Raw genomic sequence first — 7807 nt, forward strand, 5'->3', positions numbered from 1 at the left:
AGAAGCGCAGCATTAGATTTTTTTTTTTGTTCTCTCTCTTTGACTTCTGAATTTGAATTTCTGTCACAGATGTGCTTGAATTCTATTTTGGATGATTTGTGTTAAACTGCACAAATATTTGAAGAGCCATAGAATTCAAGAATCACACCAGTGCTGCTACTCCTCCGAACGGGTGAACGCCCTTGATTAACAACCTGCGTTGAGGTGGCTTTTGAGATTCGTGGTGTGGGAGAAAAATCTCTGAAGGCATTCTTAGACTTCAAGAGAGGGTCCACAATTTTCAAAGATTCACTTCCGTCTGAATCAGAGGCCTCACTTGTATCCGGAATATATTCATCTCCACTGTCATCTGAGTTGGAGTAATAATGCTTATCCATTCCAAAGTCAGCCTGTTTTTTTAATCTAAAAAACAACAACAACAACGAAATATAAAGGATAGAAGGCAGGAGACCAATAAAATATATGCAATTTGCTTGTAAGATTCCCTGAAATCTATATGGGTTGTTTACCTGTATACTTTTGGTCCTCCTGAGCCTTGGGATAGTAATATGGTCTGGGTCTGAGGCACAAAGTTCAGGGGCAGGATTTGACAATGATTCGTCAGAATCTGTGTCGTTATTCCAAGGAAGATTCAGCCCATATTTTTTGTCCAAGGGAGGAGACTGGGTTGCATCAGAGTCCAAGAGAAAATTGAGAACCCATTAAATACTTAATCCCCAGAGGAATCTGCACAGAAAAAGGTCTTAATTCTATTTGAAAAAAAAAAAAACTAAAATATTGATGAATGATATTATGACAAAATAATGTAATAACAAAATTAGAATGATTTTAGGAAATTATTTGCAAAACCAAAACATTGTGGTACGATAATAATGCATATAATTATTCTACGCAGCTATATTTAACAAAAACACTTAATTGACCGTAACAAAAAGCTCCCGGGAGGAAAACTACATTAAATGTTTTTTTAACAGGGCAGTGAAAATATTGGAAAATAAAAAAAATAATGAATAAAATAATATGAAAAAAGAATTCAATGTGTATCGATGGACCCATATGAAATACTTATATCGCTATGTACTTATCAGCCATATCGCCCAGCCCAATATGTAACTGCAACTTCAAAACCTCGGGCCATAACAGGATTGTAACATGGAATGCATATCTTCATTCCTAAATTTGTAGATCCCGAGGAGGCTGCTCAATGGTCCTGGTAATGTAAACCTCAACCAATTCGGTCACAGCCAATGTTCTCCATCCTTGTTAAGAAGTTTTGAAATGATTTAATAGATATACTATTGCAAACTATACCAGAATTTTATACATTTTAAACTTTTGATCACAATTTTACCTATTTTCTAAAAATCTGAAGAATCCACATGCCAAATCACCTGCTGTGGACACATAGGTTCTGTTCTGACAGATAATTCAGTTACAGGTTGTGTACTTAAAGCCAATAAGAGGGCAATGCAGCAGTCGACAGCCTGACGAAAGCTTAAGTCTCCCAATGAGAGAACTGTAGTGGCTGGTAGGTTCTTAGATTGTAACATAGTAAAGACATACACTACGCATAACTGTATATCATATGATGATGAGGGAAAATATTATTAGCTACGATTTATGTCCAGATATATTAGAAAACTTGTCCAACCAGCACAGGTCTATCTAACTGTAATTTTAACATCTCAAGACACGACAGGATGACCACATGATACGCATACCTCCTTTTCAGAGTCTGTCAAACCTTGAGAAGGCTGCTTCGATGTTCTGGTGGCATCAACCTCAGCCGATTCAGTCATTGTCGGTTGTCCTCCATCCTAATGAACAAGTTGAATATTAATTTAATGAATTAAAAAAAAGAAAATGGATCAGAATTTTACACATTTTAACGAACAAGTTCACGAATGAAACAAAACCAATTACTTTAGCGCATGACAATTAATCTTCAGTAGAGATATGTTGTGACTGATATTTCAGTCACAGGTTGTCTTTTGAACGCCACCAGGGCCGCAATGGAGCACAGGACAGCCAAAAGTCTTCTTGTCGGACAGCTGTAGTGGCTGGTAGGTTCTAAGATTATAACATAGTAAAGGCACATACAACTCCTAACTGTATTTCATATGATAATGAAGGAAAAGATGATTAGCTATGATTTATGTCAACAATAAAAATGGCTCTACGGGGTCCCCACGAACGCAAACCTGACAGTTGGGTGTCAGATGGCCAACATACCTGACTCGCAATTCAACTCAACTGGACCCCACAACACAAGAAAAAGCTGAGTGAGCCTCAAACCAGACATACACATTCACTGACAAATATCCTGTGACACCAGATATATTAGAAGTCTTGTCTAATCAGCACACGTCTATCTAACTGCAATTTTAACATCTCGAGACACGACAGGATGAGCACACGATACGCATACCTCCATTTCTGAGTCTGTAAAGCCTGGAGGAGGCTGCTTCGATGTTTTAGTAGCATCATAAATTTATTGAATTAATTATATTTGAGGTTGGATTAGATTTTTACACATTTTAAGCCTTAGCCACCCAAAACAAAACATAAGCTCATGAATGAAATAAAACTAATTAATTTCGCCCATGCCAATTAATCTTCTGTAGACACGTGTTGTGACCAGTGTTGTTTTTGGCAGGCATTTTAGATTTTGTCCAAGTCATTTGGACAAAGTGCTGATTTGTTTACATCACATTTAGTCATCCCAATTCGTTATAGTTTTAGTCCAGTTTTAGTCAACGAAAACTAAAAAAAGGGTTTTAGTCCAGTTTTAATCGACGGAAACGCAAAAAAAGTTTTACCCTAGTTTTCGTCAATTTATTCACAAAGGTTTTAGTCCAAGCGGCACGGTGGCCCAACTGGTTAGCATGATGGCCTCACAATATTGAGGTCGTAGGTACGATTCTGGCTCCGGCCTTCCTGCGTGGGTTTCCTCTGGGTAATCCGGTTTCCTCCCATATTCTTAAAACATGCATGGCAAGTTGCTTGGACACTCTAATTGCCCCGAGGCATGAGTGTGAGCGTGGATGGTTGTTCGTCTATGCATGTCCTGCGATTGGCTGGACACCAATTCAGGGTGTACCTCGCCTACTGCCGAAGACAGCTGGGATAGGCTCCAACACCCCCCGCGACCCTAGTGAGGAGAAGCGGTTCAGATAACGGATGGATGGATGGATGGATGGGTTTAAGTCCATTTGAGTTAAAACAAGGCATTCAAGGTTTCCACCCAATAACAAAGACTTTTGGATGGACTACTAAGGATTCTTCATTACAAACAGAAAAAAGTGGCAACAGTGGAATCAATACTCACTGCTCCAAAATAAGCAGAGAAGCAAAACATTTTGTTGGGCAACTGTTGTGGCTTTATTTCACTAAAAGCAACATAAAATAATTTATGAACCACATGCTAACAATTTTGTCTAGTCAACGAAAAAAATTCATGTACATCACGTCATGTTTTCGTCATAAAAGAACCTCGTATAGCTTGTCATCGTCATTAAAAAAGGGGCGTTAACGAAGTATTTTCGTCATAGTCATCAGTGACGAAAACAACACTGGTTGTGACTGATATTTCAGTCCCAGGTTGTCTCCTGAACACCACCAATTGGGCAAGGGCGCGCAGGAAAGCCTGGGGTCTTCTATTTTTACAGTATAGAAAGGCTAAATATCAAATTGAAACAGTGTTTTATATCATGAATATACAGGGTTGGTGCTGGTTCTGGTAGGGAAACCACAACATAAAGATGTCCTTAATTAGTCCCACAATGGGGATATTTGCAATATGGCATATGATGGCCTAACAGGGCCACCGCCCAGAAAGGAGTAACGCAGAACTTTGTAATACTGTCACTCCCTGACCAGTTCGTTGTTCCTGCAGAGCCAAACTTTGACTCAGACCCACAAATTTGAATTACAGATAGTGGACAATGGAGAACTCCCCCAGTCAGTCATCATGTTCAACTTCCATAGAAACTTCACATACATTTATTAGATTGCCAAACTAATTGGAAACTACATCACCAGAACACCACAAGTGGGCTCTGTTATTGTACTTAAAGATGCATCTTACAAACCTGTGTTCTCCAAGGCCAGCTGGTCCATAGTCTTAAGTTATTTCTTCGCCAACATCAATGTCTCGGAGCGCAAACAGACAGAGGTGTGGTCTGTCCTCTGTTGTCATCTTCTTCATTTTACAGTTGGGGTGCATGTGGTCATCATTAACCAGTCTTCCCAGACTGCCATCTTCTTGAGCTGCATCAACACTTAAAATAGATTAAAAAAAAAAAAAACAATTATTCAATCAATGTCAGAAATTAATCTTTGAGACAATCTTGTGTACACAAAACATAAAAATAGGAAATCCACAATTTTTAAATCTAAATCAAATCATACAAGAAATTTCTATTGGAATCAGACCCTATTAACAGCTTGTCTTTGAGACTTCATGATCTATATTTTCATTTGTACAGATTCAACGCATGAATAAAAGTAATTATACATTTTTGCTTAGAGAATGATTTTTCCCCTAACACTTATGGGATGAGTATGTGTTTATTTTTTTAAATAAAAACAAAAATAAGATAACATCTCAATCTTTGCCTCACCTCCAAGTTTTTTCTTGCCGGCGGAAGTCAAACAAAAAGACAGTGCCTCTTCCATCCATCTTCCTGCGTTGAGATTCATCAGAATCTATCAATTTTCCTCTGTACTCCATAATAAAGAATAAAGTCGTCTTTCCTGAAAGGGGCCTTGGTAAATACTCCTTGACCTAGTTAACAGGGAAATCAAGTTAGCTTCGTCATATTTTTAAGCACACAAATAAGGAGTCATCATATTCATTTGGGCCACTATACTAATGTAGGGTGGTTTGAAACATTGCTTCTTGTGAGGGATAGAGCAGAGCCCTTCTTTATGATTTTAAAGGAACAGACCAGCCAAAATTCATTTTCCAGCATTGCATTAGCCAGTATGTATTAGGACTGAAAGTACAAATGTCAATTGCACCTGGTTACGTAAAAAAAAAAACTTTAAGATTATTTAGTTTCAAAACAATGACATACACTGTACACAGTCATATTGGATCGCGTCACGTGATCTCTGTGACGTATTACGTGCTTTACACTAGACTATCAATATCGGACTTGTTCACCGGTCTATTGTGGTATAAAAATGCCGGAGGGCGTCATCAAGTACAGCCTTAATTTAGATAGAACTCCTACCATCAGGTTTCACACTCACTGAAATAACTTGAAACTGACAAAAGTGGCAAAAGAAAAGGTCAAGACACTCTTAATGTAAAATAACCACTTAAAAAACGATGTCAGCTTGGTTATCAGAAAACAATAATATATCTTAGCAAAAGCGTTAACATCATACCTTTAAATTAGTTTATATACTTCGCTTCTAACTCTGCAGTCTTGTCCAGACCCTTGACTGCATGTTCAATAGTATCCTGCTTTGGGGACTTCCTGCATCTCAGGGAAGGCATTGTTTATTCTATAAAGAAAAAAGACAGTATTGTGTTGAGAATTATTAATACTATGGGCTAAATGGAGTTTTAACAATATCAGTGTAAGAAAAATAAATTATAAATTAAAAAAATATCAATTCCTCCATCCCAATTAACGATTTCAACCATAATAGTTTATATTGAAGTTTAAACAACAGACACAGACAGATTTATGCAGTGTGACTACAAAAATCTTACCAAAATTGCATTCACAGTAACCTTTGCTTTAAGAATCATGTAATTAACCAGTGAACATCGTGTCTTACACAAAAATTAATGACAGAAATTATCATGGTACTTGCATTCTGTGGTTCTATAACAAAAGTGCAAGCTGTTAGCTCCGCAAAGCTAACGCAACAAGCTAGCGTCCCTCGTGCTCACATTCAATGCAAACCTGACCACCGGATGACAATACGCGTCGGTTTAGTTCTTTAAATGAGTAAAAGCACCATGACGTTTTATAATTATTCAATGCTTAACTGGAGCTCGTCAATTATGTCGATGTAGGAGCACATGTTTGCTAGGCCAGTGTTGTAGGCCCACATCCATGGTGCTACTTTGTATAGTGTTTTCCACACAACTATCTCTAACTATGAACAAATGCACTCGACGCATGTTTTGAAAAAAACCCAACGAAAAACACTTACCTCTCCGTTTCAACAGCAGTTCGAACTTCGAAGTGGTGATATTCTCCAGCGTTAAGCACCTGCTCGAACTGCGAATAGGTCAAATTCAACAGCGTCTTTTTTCTGTCTTAATAAGGACGCGATGAGAGGAGGAGCGCTTGCCTTTTCGTCAGCACGCCCCGCGCGGGTGGTGCTGATTTATCACTCTCTATCTGTGCCCGCCCGCCGGCACGTCGATAGAAAAATAATATTCCTTCAAACATTACTTTCATCTTCTTAACGTTTTGTAGTGAATTTAACAGGTTCACCACTTTTTTCAAATACACCAATGGAAAACAGGTCTTAATTGAGGAAACATACAAAGAGCGTCTCACAAACACCTTATGATGAGCAATGTAATTTGATCACGTTTTTTGTCACTGCCTGGACGTTGGGTTCACTGGCCTGGTGGCAGTGGCTTGTAGACACTGTCACTGAGTGGGAACGGATCTCAAGGTGGGTCAAACTAACCCAAGCAGTGGATCGGTCCGTTTTTTAAATTTATTAATTTTTTTATTTTATGTATTTATTTATTATTTAATACAAGGGCTTCGGCTCACTACCAGTGGGCGGGACCAAAGAATTTGGGTTTCCTTTGAGCTAGGAGGCAGTCAAAGGCAGTCCAATCCCCGGCAACATAAAGCGCCTAGCTCTGGGGACATGGAATGTCATTTCTCTGGTAGGGAATGAACCCGAGCTGGTGTGTGACTAGACCAGTGGTTCTCAATTATTTCCTGTCATGCCCCCCCTACCAAGAAGAAAACAATTCGCACCCCCCCACCACAATTTTCTTTTACATTTCGTACTAATGTACATGTTCTTTGCATATTAATGTTAGATTGTCAATAAAATATCTTACCTTAACAAAGCTAAATTGATAAAAATAAAATATCATTTTGAGAACGACTATTGTGAGGATCTCGAAACTCAGTACTCTGTGGTGCTAATATTGATGAGATGATAAATATGTTGAAGCCACAGAACAAAAAGATTAGATATTGTTTGGAAATTAATGACGTACATAAAGGAATATCAGCCTTGATTGGAGTACATTACTGCATTTAAATTTTTAATAAAAATGAAACAATTATTGATGTTATGACCACTATGAAGAATTTAAAAAACAATATATAGGGATAATTATAGTTTTCATTTTGTTATGTGTAGTCTGTTCATGTTGCATTATTTTTATGACAAAGACGATGGTTAATCGTAGGTTTGTTGCCCAAATGTACCATTACAACCTGATTAATGTTGAGAATGACGAACTCAAACTGGACACTGAAACGTAAAAACACATGGACTTCTTGCCCCTGTCCTCACACGTGCACACACACACACACCATACACGAAGATCCGGGAGGTAAGGACGGCTGTCCTACAGGATGCGGATGGAAGAACAACTGCAGCGGAACAATGCCAGGGATGTCTGGAGGGGCCTGAAGACCATCTCAGGCCACGGACAAGCAGGTAAGACCCAGAAGGGGGGGGGGGGGCTTCAGTGGGCAAATGAGTTGAACCTATTTTTCAATAGGTTTGATCAAATGTCTGACCCCGCTCAGGCTTCCCTGATGCAGCCCCCACCCACCCCTCCTGCCACTGCGAACAAGACCCT

This window comes from Idiotropiscis lumnitzeri, unplaced genomic scaffold (genome assembly GCF_059441095.1).
Source record: "Idiotropiscis lumnitzeri isolate Australia: NSW breed Sydney's pygmy pipehorse unplaced genomic scaffold, RoL_Ilum_1.0 HiC_scaffold_138, whole genome shotgun sequence".
Lineage (NCBI taxonomy): Eukaryota > Metazoa > Chordata > Actinopteri > Syngnathiformes > Syngnathidae > Idiotropiscis > Idiotropiscis lumnitzeri.